This window comes from Petaurus breviceps, unplaced genomic scaffold (genome assembly GCF_028583685.1).
Source record: "Petaurus breviceps papuanus isolate PSGF00001 unplaced genomic scaffold, PetGlider_PUasm1.0 129, whole genome shotgun sequence".
Taxonomy (NCBI): Eukaryota; Metazoa; Chordata; class Mammalia; order Diprotodontia; family Petauridae; genus Petaurus; species Petaurus breviceps.
In genome coordinates, this window is record NW_027185665.1 from 5,822,478 (window position 1) to 5,838,101 (window position 15,624).

A 15,624-nucleotide genomic window follows, 5' to 3' on the forward strand; every position below is an offset into this window, starting at 1 on the left:
TCTCTCTCTGTCTCTCTCTCTCTCCGTCTCTCTCTCTGTCTCTCTCTCTCTCTCTGTCTCTCTCTGTCTCTCTGTCTCTCTTTCTCTCTTTCATTCTTTCCTTCCTCCCTTCCTCATCCAGTAAAATTTTCTCTGTCTTTGAGCACGATCTTCACCACCACAAGACCTTTACTGGTCTGGTGGCCAACACAATGTCCCTGTGGTTATGGCTTTAATGATGCGACCAGACTGGGGACTTCCTCTCTCTAAAGCTATTCCCCTTTGTAATTGTTATCTTCCACCTTTGGGAGAGTCCCTGTGGCTACTCCTTTGTTCTGCTATGATAACTAGCTCATTCCTTTCATTCTGACATTGTTCAAAACATGTCTGGATATCCTTTTTGGAGAGAATTTTATTCCTTTAATTCTGGAACTTTACAAGACACATAATTAAATAAATTTCCTTGACATGTGGGTTATTCCCCATTTTTACCCCTAAAAACCATCACCCAAATTGATCACTTCTGTAAATTACCAGGATTTGTTCAGAACAACATGGTTCCTGTTTCTGAAGGTCATGCCTACCCCCAAAGGATTGGGGCCAACAAATATTAAATTAAGTTCAAGGTGATTCCCATATAGGAGTTCCAGCTTTATTTCAAACAATGGCAGCATCCACAAAGTTAAGTGCATAACTTCCCCCAGGTGACTACTTTGAAGAGAACTACATGTATTTGGACATTTAAATTCTGACATGTTTGAAAATCATTCTGTGTTTCTCCTATGAAAAATGAAAGGGTTAGAATAAATGTCTTCTAAGTTCCCTCCAGTTCTAAACCTCTGACTTTATGATTTTATGAACACAACTCATAAACAGGTGTCTCTGGGGAATTCACAAATATGGTATGTGAGTAAATGTAAAAAAAAAGTCCAGGTAACATTTGTTTCCCCCCAGTGGGCAACCAGTTTCAGTTATCAAGTGAGATCATGTTCCAACATGGAGTATGTGCTCCAACTAGAAGTACCATAATGCATAAAAAACAAACAATCACCACCTAACTTAACCAGTCAATCCAGTTATTAACTGCATATCAATCTGGTACCATAAGTAATTAAAAAAAAACAACCCCAAGAAGTCATAGAAACATCAGAGAACAACCTATGACTGTACATATTCAAAATAATTGTGTGATCATTTAACAAGAGATGATGAAAATGAAAGGATACAGTTACAAAAAGATAATTGCTCCTATTCATATAGAGGTTTATGATTTACAAAGCTCTTCCTTCATAGCAACTCAACCTGTGATTATTGCCCCCAAGTATTATTATGTTAATAATACCAACTCTCATTACTCCATTTTATAGATGAAGAAACCAAGGTTCAGAGAAGTGTTCTGACTTTTCTACTGTCCCACATCAAGTACTGTAAGTGCCATAACTGACATTGGAACCCAAGTTTCTTTAGCTACCAGTCCAGAGCTCATTTCACTATCTAAAATATGAATTAGTCTAAACCAGTAATATGTGTAAGGCATGAGAATCAATTTATTATTATTATTATTGTGCCTTTTGGAGGGCAATTGGGGTTAAGTAACTTGCCCAAGGTTAAACAGCTAGTTGCGTGGGTGGGGGGGTGTTAAGTGTCTGAGGCTGGAACCGAACTCAGGTCCTCCTGACTCCAGGGCTGGTGCTTTACTCACTGTGCCAACTAGCTACCCCTATTTTTATTATTAAAATCTCTAAAGACCTGATAAGGAGCCATGTGGCGGAGTGGATAGTGTTCTGGCCTCAAGGTTAAGAAGACCTGAGTTCAAATTCTGGCTCTGGCTGTAATAACTCTTTGATCATGGGCCAGTCACTGGTCTTCAATGCCCCTAGAAAACTCTCTAAGTCTAGGAGTTTCAGATGAGCTTGCCAACCTGACGTTCTCCATACTGATGAAATCATACATGTAAACTGAAAGGACCTCATGAAACAAGGAAGGGAATGAAATCAGCAAAAATCACCAAATCAGACCTGCTAATGTACCAACTATCATATTAATATTTCAAAGTATCTCAAGTACTTGAATATTTGAAAACTCCAATCAAGAAAGACACTGGCCAGTACCAATTGGTGGGATAGCACTTTTAAAAAATTTTTTCAAAATTTATTTTATTCTGAACTTAAAAATAAAACAATTCCATAACATATTAGAATGGCAGAAAAATGATCACACATGAAACAGCAAATTGATTATATACAATTTGCTATTCCTTTTAAATATATAATAAAGTTATTGTGTAATTTTCTTTTTTTCTTCCTCCCTGCCCTAGAGATGGCTACCATTAGACACAAATATGTATGTATGATGTGTGTGTATATATAATTATATATATAATGCATACACATATAAACATATATGTAAAATCATTCTATACAAACTTCTACTTATCAGTTCTTTCTCTGGATTCATATAGTGTCTTCCTTCATTGGTCCTTTGTAGTTAATTTGGGTATTATAATAATCAAAATTACTTAGTCACTCAAAGTTGTTCTTAAAACAATATTGCTGTTACTATATACAATGTTCTTCTGGTTCTACTCATTTTGCTCTTCATTATTTCGGGCAATTCTCTCCATGTTTTTCTAAGATCATTGAGCTCATCAATTGGGGAATGGCTGAAAAAGTTGTGGTATATATACAGACTGTGCTGTAAGTCCCTAATTTCTCTACCCCCTTCTCTGCTCTATCCTTTACCATTCAGAGTATGATTCTTTAGAATGGAAATTCCAAAGGTGTGACAGAGTCAAGCTAAGTAACAACAAAAACTCATAAAAGTACAAGAGTAAGAGAAGCTTCAAACATCCACTACTTTAAAAACCATACTTTCAAAATACTTTTGTTTTTACATCCCTTTTATTTCCAAATATAGTCCTCCCCTTGTAATGTAATGCCAAAAGAAGGCAACTTCCCAAGGTTCAGAATACCAGCATAGGGGCTCTCCATTTTATTCAGTGACAAACCCAGAACAGAGAAGATCAAAACATGACATCATTCAAAATGCAGCATTTACTAAGTGTGATTAAATAATCTCCAAGCACTACCCCACCCCAGGACCTTCCAATCATTCAATCAATTACAAAGTCTCTGTTCTAAATACTTCTCCACCCCTAGGCTATACCTTCATTTAGTCCACCACAAAGCCCCTCTTCTCAAATGGAGATTAGTTTCCAAACATAAGGTCAAAAGTTCCCCACCCCTGGATCACAATTGAATCTACCCCAGAGTTACATCAAGTTTAAACACAGCACTTAATACCCAAATGGAGGTCTTTTCTTCATCTTGACACGAGGCAAGTTCTCAGCAATCTTAGTTCCTGGGGAGACAAGGCTTAGCAAAGCCACAAGATACATTGCCAGTCCCTTCATGAATTTATCCTCTGTCTGTAGAACAGTCCTAGAACCCCTGAACACATTAGCAAAGCCCTCTCCCAGGATTTCTGTAAACATACAACAAGAAAATCCTTCTTCAGGGCTTCTGAACCAACAGAAAGGCTCCCAGACCCCTGCAACAACAGCACTGTCCCTCACCAGTGGACAGTATTCACTCTGTCTGCAGGACAGTCTCCAGACCCCTGCAACAACAGCACTGTCCCTCACCAGTGGACAGTATTCACTCTGTCTGCAGGACAGTCTCCAGACCCCTGCAACAACAGCACTGTCCTTCACCAGTGGACAGTATTCACTCTGTCTGCAGGACAGTCTCCAGACCCCTGCAACAACAGCACTATCCTTCACCAGTGGACAGTATTCACTCTCTGTCTGCAGGACAGTCTCAGGGCTTCTTAGCGAACAGCCAGGTTCCAGGACTTCTTCAACAAAAGGACTGTCTTTCACCAGTGGACAAATCTGGCAAAAAAACATCAAAACAGACAAAGTACCAGCAAAACAGCCATGTCTCCTCAGTCCTTGGCAGCTCAGGGGGCAGGTCTCAAAAGTCCAGGGCAATTAAAAGGGGCCACCAGCAATTCTCTTAGTCTCTCTCTCTCCACGAGGTGCTGCTTCCAAAAAAATCTTCTGCCTCTCTCTTATCTCTCCAAATCTACGTCACCAGCTCCTCCCAGTTCAGGACTTTCTTTTCACGTCAATAAGTCCATCCCACAGGTGGGATTAACAAACTCTGGGTTTTAACACAATCAATTTGAAAACCAAGCCAATACAGGGGAATCTTTAATTGCCATTACTATCACACCCCTGTCCTCTATTCAGTGAACCATACCTTGAAACAAAGATAAAAGAAACAGAAAATAAACAATTGGGCAAAATCAGAAAAGCCTTGATTGTGTCTGATGGCATATGCGATGTTCCATACACAAAGTCCCTTAACTCTTAAAAGCATCTTTTGATAGTGCCTTATTGCACTATCCAGAAAGCTAACATTTTCTTGGACTTTTCCATAGGTATCTTTCTGAATAGATAATATCAAAGGTCCCAAACAGTAGATCATGAACTTCCAGTTACTGGAGTAGGTTCTCTAATCCATGTTTTTCCTTCCAGTTTTCTAAGATCCCCACCAGAAAGGGAGAGCAATGGACAGTGACAGCTTCTTCCCTCACATGGCCCTACCATCTTTGGTGATCTCAAAGTTTCAAGGATATATGAGTAGATCCTCCTTTAAAAAGGCTAGCAGGTGTCATGACATTCACTGGCATCCCTTGGACAGGATGACCTGTGAGGCATCTTCTAGCACTAGGTCTATGGTTCTATGATACTTGTCTCTGAATTACTAATACTGCTTTTCACAGTGCAATAATAATAGTACATTATATTTATATGCCACATTCCAATCATTCATCTATTTGTTTCTAGTTGGGTTTTTTGTTTTGATTTTTACTACCACAAAGAGTGATATTTTTTATTTTTGGTTCATATGCAGGATTGATGTTTCCCTAAATGCCCAGAAGATGCCCTGTAATCTGGTTTCTATCACTTCGCTCTACTGAAAGTTGTTTGTATTTTTTCTAAGATCTCCATTTACCTTGCAACTCCTCTGTGATAGTATAATGAAGTCTGCATTGCAATTTTCTAAGCTTTCTCCCAATTTATCTTATTTACTTTTAGTAGTCATACCTAGATTCTCCATGTGCTATTCTAATGTGAACTAATCCTTATGTTTTTCATGTTAAGTCAGAAAACTAAGGCTTATTAATCTGTTAGAATATAGGCTCCTTAAAAGAAGGAATTGTTGAATGTTTTTGTATGGGTATCCAGTGCCTTGTGCAGAGATTCCCAAAGTGGGTGATACCACCCTCTGGGGGGTGCTGGAATGATCCGATTGGGGTGGTAGTAGCCTCGGGTACAATTGAGGGGCATTGAATAAAAACAAAGGGACAATGGAAGCATAAGGAAAGAAGAGAAAAGAATTTTGAAAAACCTTTTGTATATGTTTCTTCTGTTGTGTAACAGAGTTAAAGTCATACTGTTTATATTATTTTCCAAATAAACACACAAAATGCAAGTTATAACTGATCAGTGGTCAAGTCTTCCAACAGTTCTTAATAAGCAAGTGTTGGAAGGTAAGCATGTTGTGCATTGTCAGGAAGTCCAAAATATATAGGCAAGAATATGTGCATGTGATGACTTGTTTACAATATGATACTAGATGGTTACATGACACGATATTGTGTCATCAAAATTTTAATGCAGGAAAAATCCCACAAATTTACAATAAATTGTTAAATGTAAGATGCATCATTTAAAATATGTGTGTGTGTGTGTATAAATGGCACAAATTTCAAAAAAAAACTGTTACAGGGTTAAAGAAAGTAGATTTCCAGGGGGGTACTGAGAATTTTTTTCAAAGGGAGCAGTAAGCCAGATAAGTTTGGGAACCCCTGGCCTGGTGCATAATAGGTGCTTAATAAATCCAGCTGCACTGACCCACATGCTGTGACTTGAAGACAGCCCACCAGCTCCTATATTTGTACCTTTGCACGAGTTGTCTCCCATGCCTAGAATGCCCCCTTCCTTTGCCTTTTAAGTTTTCCTGACTTCCTTCAAGACCAAGCTCAAGTGTCACCATCTACAGAAGACCATTTCTAGTTCCCCAGTTTCTAGTGCCTTCCTCCTGACATTACCTCCCATATACCCTGTATATTTCTTGTATGTACCTAATCATTTGTATGTTTCTTCCCCATTAGGATATGAGATTCTGGAGGGCAAGGATGGCTTTTGTCTTTCTTCATAAGTATTTAGCATGGGATGGCTAGGTGGTGCAGTGAATAGAGCACTGGCCCTGGACTCAGGAGGACCTGAGTTCAAATCTGGCCTCAGACACTTAACATAAAAACTAGTCATTGACCTTGGGCAAGTCACTTAACCCCAATTGCCCTCCTCCCCACAAAAAAATAAGTGTTTAGCACAGTGTCTGACATATAGTAAGAGCTTAATAAATGCTTTCTTAATTGAAATAATAATTTAAATTATTAAATTAATTAATAATTAAATTAAGCAAGCTTAATTTTTCATTGGATGATGTCAGTCAATCAGCAATTGATTGACTGACACCATCCAATGAAATTTAAGTTTTTCTTTCCATAGACTCATAAAATGACAGCATTTTCCAGCTGGGGGGTCACTTTGGAGATCCTTAGATCTCTCCCCTTCACTGTTGAGGTTCTAGAAATAGTAGTCTATCCTTATTTTTTTCTACTTCTTCACCAACTCACACTTTATTTATTTTATTTTCATTTTTTTACCTTTTGGAGGGCAATTGGGGTTAAGTAACTTGCCCAAGGTTACACGGCTAGTTTTTGTGTGTGTGTGTGGGTGTTAAGTGTCTGAGGCCAGGACCGAACTCGGGTCCTCCTGACTCTGGGGCCAGCGTTTTACTCACTGTGCCACCTAGCCACCCTACTTTATTTTTTTTAAAAAAAGGTTTTATTGATGTTTTTAAACATTACTGCCATTTCCCAGTATATGATAGAATCTTCCCTTGTAAAAAAATAAACAAACATATATAGTTAAGCAGTATAAAGTAAGCATGTCTGTTTGCTTATACCTCATTCAACACCTGGAGTCTACTACCTCCATAACAAGAGGTGGGAGTTATGGCTCCTTGTTAAGGAAGGTACTCCGTCCTCCACATCATAGAAATTCTCTCTTCTTTCAAAATGATGTTTGCTCTCTCTGTATTTAACAATTTTGTATTTAGTCACTTGTGAAGGTGAAAGACCTGAGTTCAAATCTTATCATGAGTGAAAAGTATCAGATCTGAAAGAACCAGAGTCACAATTCTCTCTGAATCTGAATTTTGTAATCTGAAAAGGAAGGAAGGAGGAAAGAAGGAAGGAAGGGAGGGATGGAGGGATTAAGGGAGAGATGAAGGGAGGGAGGGAGGAAGGAAGGGAGGAAGGGAGGGAGAGAGGAAGGAAAGAAGGAAGGAAGGAAGGAAGGAAGGAAGGAAGGAAGGAAGGAAGGAAGGAAGGAAGGAAGGAAGGAAGGGAGGGCGGGAGGGAGGGAGGGAAAGAGAGGGAGGAAATAACCATTTGTTAAGCAGTTACTATATGTCAGACACTGTTCTCAGTGCTTTAAAAATCTCGTTTGATCCTCACGACAATCCTGCAAAGTAGGTGCTATTATTACCCCTATTTTATATTTGAGGAAATTGAGTCAGACAGAAGTTAAATACCTTGCCCAGTCATACAACTATTAGGTTTCTGAGGTCCTATTCAACCTCAGGTTTTCCTGTCTCCATACCATTGCTAGATTAGATAAATTCTAATACCACTTCAAGCTCAAAATACTGGGCTTCTACAAGCCTGAAATACTTCCCTTATTCAAACTTTTGACTAATGCAGTAAGATATCAGGACCTGGCCAAACAGAGATAGGAGAACCATCAGAGACTGCAGGAGGTTGGTCATTTTGAAATGCTGCCAAGGCAAAAGGAGGGTGCAAAAATCACAGCTTTGTCACACAAATATTAATCTTGATGGTAGATGAATATTCATAATGATTACTATAATGCAAAATAAAGCAACACTAAATGGCCTTTAAGAAAAAAAATTGTATTTATTATCTTTATATTTATTTTGTATGTAGGGATATGTATGTCTTCCCTCATTCCTTAGAATTTAAGCTATTTGAGAATAAGGATTGTTTTATTCTTTATTAATCCCCAGCAACTAAAACAATTTCAGTAATTTTTCATTTGTATCCAGCTCTCAATGGCCCCATTTGGCTTTTTGTGGTGGTAGTGGAGGGGGGGGATTTGGCACAGATATTGGGGTGGTTTGTCATTTCTTTCTCCAACTCATTTTACAGATGAGGAAACTGAGGCAAGCTGGGTTAAGTGATTTGCCTAGGGTCACACAGTAAGTGTCTGAAGACAGATTTGACCTCAGGAAGGTAAGTCTTCCTGACTCCAGGTCTGGCACTCTATCTACTACACCACCCAACTGCCCCAACTAGCATAGGACCTCACACATTTGGGCAATTAATAAATGCCTGTTGGTTGGTTTGTCAGAATCATTGCACAGAGCTGAGTTTTGATATCTTTCAAGTTGCTTTCTTTTACATTCGAAGGGTCATTGTACACTTTGTTTTCCTGGTTCTGCTTCTTTTGCTTTGTGTAAGTTCATTCAGGTTTTTGGATGGTAGAAAGGGCACTAGATATAGAGTCAGCAGGCCTCACCTCTGGGGCGTTGAACTTGGCCGAGTCATTTAACTTTCTTGGGTCTCAGTTTCCTCATCCGAAAAATGGAATTAGATGGTTGACCTTTGAGATGATCTGGATTTATGGCCCTGTGAATCTAATCTGTGAGGTCCTCACATTGTCTCTTACACTGCAGTAATATTTCATCACGTGCCGCATTTCGGCCATTTACCACATTGTTGCTTTTTATTTTTTTTTTTTTGCTACCACAAACAGTGATGCTGTATGTATTTCTGTTCATAGGTAGGAGGAAACTTTCTCTCAATGTTCAACTTCTTTGGGGTAAATGTCCAGGAGAGAGTCACTCACTCTTTAATGCCCTGGAAACTTCCTTTTCCAACAATCTCTATTGACCTTGTACCTACTAAATCACATATTTAAATCACAGAATTAGAAGTCCGGTTAAAGAAAATCTACTCCAATAACTTCATTTTATATAAAATAGGAATTTCTCGTTCCTCATCTTCCCCAACCTTCCTGAAGAACCTGAAGCTATCTCTCCCTCTTTTAGTTTCAATTAAATTTTATTTTTCAATGAACAAGCATTTATTTTCTCTCCCTCCTACCCCCCCCCCAATTGAAAAGAAAAAAGAAAAACCTAATCACAAATATGCATTGTTAGGTAAAATAAATCCCCACATTTGCTATGTCCTTAAAGGGCTTCTTCTTTCTCCATACCGGTATTTAAACCATCACCTCTAGCAAGTAGTAGGTAGCATTGTTAACAGTCAGTCTACTGGAATCATTGTTGGCCACCGCGTTGATCAGAATTCTTGTCTTTTAAAATCGCTTGTTTTACAATGTTGTTGTTATTGTACAAATAATAAATACAAATCTGGTTCTCCTCCCTTCATTCTGCATCAGTTCTTACAAGTTTCCAGGTTTTTCTGAAGTTGTTTCTCTCATCATTTTTCTCCCACAATAACATTCTATGACATCCATATGCCATAATTTGTTTAGGAACTCCTCCACGTATGGGTACTCCTTTAGTTTACAATTCTTTACCATCATGAAAAGAACGACTATGAATATTTTTGTACAGTGGCTCCTTTTCTTCTTTCTTTGATCTATTTTACCCTTTACTTCTTCATAGTTTATCTTCCCTTGGTTTCCAAGACAGTGCATTCTCCGGGTTCTTTTTCTATCTGTTTGGCTGCTCCTTCTCAGACTCCCTCACTAGCTCATCTTTCTCTTCCCACTAACAAAGTGCATCTACTCCAAGTATCCGTCCTGGACTCTCTATAATTCATAGGACCATAGGTTTAGAACTAGAAGAAAACTTCTTTTTTCCTTTATTCTTTCTTTACTGCTCTCTCCGTTGATGATTTTCAACCATCATCACCTCTATGCATGTGACATTCAAATGTCACCAGCCACATCTCTCCTGTAGCTCCAGTCCTTTTTCTTCCAAATACTGGCTGAATATTGCCACCTGGATAACAAATGAAAATATGCTAACTATGGCCTTATCTTGTCCTGTGCTCTCCTATCCTCTCTCATCTCTGCCTATTTGAAAAGGTTTTCCCCTGTGATTGCAAAAAATAAAATAATTCAATCCACATTTCTACCCATTGGAAATTTTTTTTTTGCAAGGCTAGATTAGGTACCACCTCCTCCATAAAGTCTTCTGTGATTCCTCCCTGCTGAGCTCTCTTCCCTCAAGTTGTCTTACAGCAGTTTGCATTTCTTCTTTGCTTTTACCTCATTTTAATTTGTATGACACTTACCTGTGTCCATACCATGTCTTCTCTAGTTGAGAATAAACTCCTTGAAGGAAAAAGTTATCACTTTCATTTTTTTACCTGTAGTGAAGAAAAAAAAAGCATAGGATTAGGCAGATATTAGATTATTGATGTGGAATTGGATGAAGTTCAGAAAAAATGTAGTCCAGTCTCGCCATTTTACAGATTTTAAAACTGAGGACCAGAGAAGTGCAATGGTTTGGCCAGTGGCAGAGTTGAAACTAGAACTCAAGTCTTTTTTTCAAATGCTTTATTAACTTCTGATTTACGTCATTCATTTCTGCCAAATTTTGAGTTACAAATTTTCTCCCCATTTTGCCCCTACCCACCACCCCAAAAGAGCAGTCCCACAGGATATCCCCTCCTCCAATCTGCTCTCTCCCATATCTTCTCCCATATCCCCTTTGACTTTTCCAATAGGGCATGGTGGATCTCTATGCCCCAGTGTCTATATATCTTATTTCCTAATTACATGTAAAGGAATATTAATAATAGTATATATGTATTTTTTTTGAAAACATTTGATTTTAAAACTTTGAATTCCAGATTCATTCCCTTCCTCCCTTGTCACCCACCCTTACTGGGAAGATAAGCAGTTCAGTATAGGTTGTACATGTGTAGCTATACAAAACATTAACATAGAAGATATATTGTAAAAGACTGACTGTATTTCCCTCCCTCCTATCCCACCTCCCACTTGTTCTATTCTCTACTTTGATCCCGTCCCTTTTCAAAAGTGGGTGCCTCCAACTTCCCTCCCCCCCAGCCTGCCCTCCCTTCCATCATCCCCCCTCTCATCCCCTTCCCCCCTACTCTCCTGTAGGGTGAGATACCCTATTTAGTGTGTATTTCATTCCCTCCCCAAGCCAAATTCAATGAGAATAAGGTTGACTCATTTCCTTTTGCTTTCCTGTTCTTCCCCTCCATTGTAACCATTTCCCCTTGCCTCTTCTATATGAGATAGTTTACCCCATTCTGTTTCTCCCCATCTCTTCACATTATGTTCCTCTCTCACCTCTTAATTGCACCTTTTAAGTATCATCCCTTCCTATTAAATTGGTCCTGTGCCCTCTATCTATGTATATCTGTAAACATATATACACACATTCACATATGTATTCATATGCCCATATATCCTCCTATATAGACACACACACATTATATATATATATATATATATTCCCTTCAACTATTTTCATACTCAGAAAAGTTTCATCAGTTACAATTATCATTTTTCCATGTAGGAATGTAAATAGTTCAACTTCTCTTCCTTCTTGTATCTGAATGTCAAATTTCCTATTCAACTCTGGTTTTTTCATCAAGAATGCTTGAAAGTCCTCTATTCCACTGAATGACCATATTTTCCCCTGAAACATGATACTCAGTTTGCTGGGTAGGTAATTCTTTGTTTTAATCCCAGCTCCTTTGACCTCCAGAATATCATATTCCAAGCCCTTTGATCCCTCAGTGTAGAAGCTGCCAGATCCTGGGTTATCCTGATTGTGTTTCCACAATATTCAAATTGTTTCTTCCTGGCTGCTTGTAATATTCTCTCCTTTATGTGGGAATTTCAGAACCTGGCTATAATATTCCTAGGAGTTTTCTTTTGGGGATCTTTTTCAGGAGGTAATTGGTGGATTCTTTCAACTTCTATTTTGCCCTCTGGTTCTAAAACATCAAGGCAGTTTTCCTTGAGAATTTCTTGGAGATTGATTTCTAGGTTCTTTCTTTGATCATGGCTTTTAGGTAGTCCAATAATTTTAAAATTATCTCTCCTGAATCTATTTTGCAGGTCACTGGTTTTTCCCATGAGATATTTCACATTGCCTTCTATTCTTTCATTTGTTGGGATCTGTTTAACAGCATCTTGATTTCTCATAAAGTCATTAGCTTCCATTTGCTCCAATCTAATTCTGAAGGTATGATTCTCTTCAGTGAGCTTTTGAGATTCTTTTTCCATCTGGCAATTTCGGCTTTTTAAGGAATTCTCCTCCTCATTGCCTTTTTGAGCCTCTTTTGCCATTTGAGTTAGTCTATTTTTTAAGGTATTTTTTTCCTCAGTCAGGCTCTTGACTCTCATTTTGTAATTTTCTTGCATGGTTCTCATTTCTCTTCCCAATTTTTCTTCCACTTCTCTTATTTGCTTCTTAAGGTCCTCTATGGCCTGTAACAAGCTCATATTTTTCTTGGAAGCTTTTGGTGCAAGACTTCTGACTTCACTGTCTTCCTCCTGTTCCATGCTTTGATCCTTTTTGTCCTTAAAACAGGATTCTAATGTTGGATTCTCCTGTGTGCTTTGCTTCCTTTGCCTGGTCATGTTGCCTTGATTTTTGGGCTTTTTGCCACAGTAGGACTCTGCTACCAGACAGGGGAGCTTCATACCAAACACTGGGGTTTTCTCAGTTGCCGGAGGTATTAGATGGGTGCCCTTGCTGAAGCCTCCACATGCTCTGTCAAGCTGATCACACACCCCAAGACCTCCACCCTAGACTGCAATCCAGATCCAAGCAGGTTAAAGCAAGAGCGATTACCCCTCAGACTGGTCGCTTGGTCCCCCTACACTCTGCAGGCCAGCAGCTAAAGCTGCCACATGGCAGAGGCTTCACCACAGCCCTCATCAGCTTCTCGCCCCAAGGGCAAAAGCTGACTCACTCCCAGCCACTGGGTCCCAGATCCACACTGCACTGACCTCTCACTTTGTCCATTTATGTGTTGATAATTATGGACTTCCACAGCTGCTGGTGATCTGAAGTCCCTCTAGCCAGTGATAGGTCAGGCCTGCCCTGGGGCTAAACCTCAGGCTTGCATGGGGCTGGGCTCGGCTCCCAGAGTGCTGCTCTGGCTGATTCCTGCTGGGCTGTCCCCAGCGGTGATTAGCTTTCCTGTGTCATTTTGTGGGTTCTTAGCTCCAAAGTTTGTTCAGAGTCCCCTTTTACATGAATTGGGGGAGATGGAAGCTGGAACCCCACAGAAATCCTGTTTCTACTCTGCCATCTTGATTTCTCCCCCTAGAACTCAAGTCTTGATTTCCATTTCACTGTTTTTGCCTTTACACAGATTTCCCTTGAGAGGTACCTCAAGGGATTTATAATACTGAGGAAAGTGCCAGTTTCCTACCCTGCCTGAATTTATAACTCCCATGGTACTGCTTTATGATCCATCATAATAATTCATTTGTTTTATGAATCATTCAGTCTTAAAGATGGAAGGAACTGTTGGGTCCTTCTTAGTGAATTAAATGAACTCTGGGTCTTCTCTGTTGTGTATTTCTCCAATTTGCTCACCATGCATTATTGCATATTATGCAGTTATTTATTTTTAATCTCCTTATGATCAAATAAGATACTATATGCAAAGCAAATTGCAGACCTCAATGTACTATATGAATGTTATCTATCACTTTTGCTATTCCATGAGGGTAGGGATTATATCTTATTAAAATTTTTCTTCCCTTCCTCCACTGCTTACCACAGTACAGTACTCTGTACACAACAGGACCAAACAATTGAGATCATGCCATATAAAAGTATTGGCAGCCTGAGATGCTGCCATGTAAGGATTCACTGGAGATTTTTTAGCCTGGAAGAGAGATGACTAGTGGTAAAGATCCAAGATGGAACATGAAAACTGTCTTCAAATACTAAAAAAAAAAAAAAAAAAAAAAAAAAAAAACCCAAAGACCCACCTCATCTGGAGATTAGACTTGTTCAACTTGCCTTTGAGTGAAAACCCAAAAACAATGGCTAGCAATGGGAAAGTATTAGATTTAGTAAGGATATAAGAAAAACTTTCTGATGATTAGGGCTATCCAAAAAGGGGGGAGAGGAAAAATGTAATCTTTGGCACCAGGAAAAGGAATATAACTTTCAGGACCTGGGGAGGTGAGAGTCATACTCTACTCTGCCCCCATTAAAATTCATCTAGAGTATTAGGTTCAGTTCTAGCTGATATAGTGTAAGGACACTGATAGGGTTCAGTCCAACCTGGCCTACAGGGCCAAACACCCACGTGTCCCCATTGGCCCCACAGGACTCCTGACACTCCCTCCTCTCCTCCTCAGCACTGTGAGTGGGGGAAATGGGGTCAAGCATGATGGATACAGTATAATAACAGCCACATGACAAGAAGTTCTCAGTCTGTACCACAGGATTTTCAGGCTTGCAAGGAGATGGCATGCAGCATCAGGACACTGTCAGAGAAAAGTAGTACATTATAAATAAAGCCAGAATGTTCCAGAAAAACAAAAATCTTACAGGTTCAGAACTAATTAAACAATGTAGAGATGAATGCACAGCAAGAACTGAAATAGGTTTGCATTATCAGATGCCATATCCAAGGTCAATTCACCTTCGTCCAATTGCCCTCACTCCCCTACAGAGTTGTGGACTTCGAGCCCAGGAGAAACTAAGGAAACTTTCCAAACCATTATATCTCAAGTCTCACAGTGAAGCTTCTTAATCCAAGAAATGGGTTCTCTGTATGAACTATGAGCCAGTCAGGGCTTGAGCAAAACTCAATGATGAATCTTTTCTCCTTGACTTAACTCCAGTCAGAGAAAAAAAGGACAAAGAATATAGTCTTTGCTGTAATTTCTCTTAAACACTCAAAGATTTGAGTCCTTAATCTCATTAACACTAATTCAATGCTCTTGAATTTATCAGAATCAGTGTGTTGCTACTAGACAGGAATATGCTAACTCCCCAAAATTATTTCTTTTCATGATCTTAGTAACATCTTGGATGAAAGTCTGAACATAGTAAGAATTGGGTTTAAATTTAAATTTTAAAAATTAAATTTTTGTTTTGTGAAAATAATGCAGCTGTATACACAGAGAAAGTTGCAGAATAGAGACATGGCAGTATCTGTTAATAGCTTTATTGGAAGTTCTTTCAATTACTGTGACAATCAGATAATAGTCTCGTACTTGTAAATCTCTGTGAACTTGACTTTGTTTTGTATTTAAGTTATGGCTATATTTAAAAGAAGATCTTTTATGTTTTCATTGTTCTCCAGATACCCTTTTTTTGTCTCTATTGACTCAACAACATATTTTCATTAATATTCAAGTTGCCTAGTTTCTCCTTTGCCACACTAGCACAGCTCATCATATATACTCTAATCCCATCATCCCCTGAACTGTTAGTGGAAGATATCATAGTATTTCAGGGAAATTTTGGGGAGGAGGGAAATATCCCATATTTTCAG

At 38.9% G+C, this 15,624-nt stretch overlaps 1 pseudogene; it reads left to right on the forward strand.

Moving 5' to 3' along the window:
- Positions 1-14,877, forward strand: part of LOC138173554 (LYR motif-containing protein 1 pseudogene) — a 41,119-nt pseudogene extending 26,242 nt beyond the window's left edge.
- The last annotated feature ends 747 nt before the right edge of the window (positions 14,878-15,624 follow it).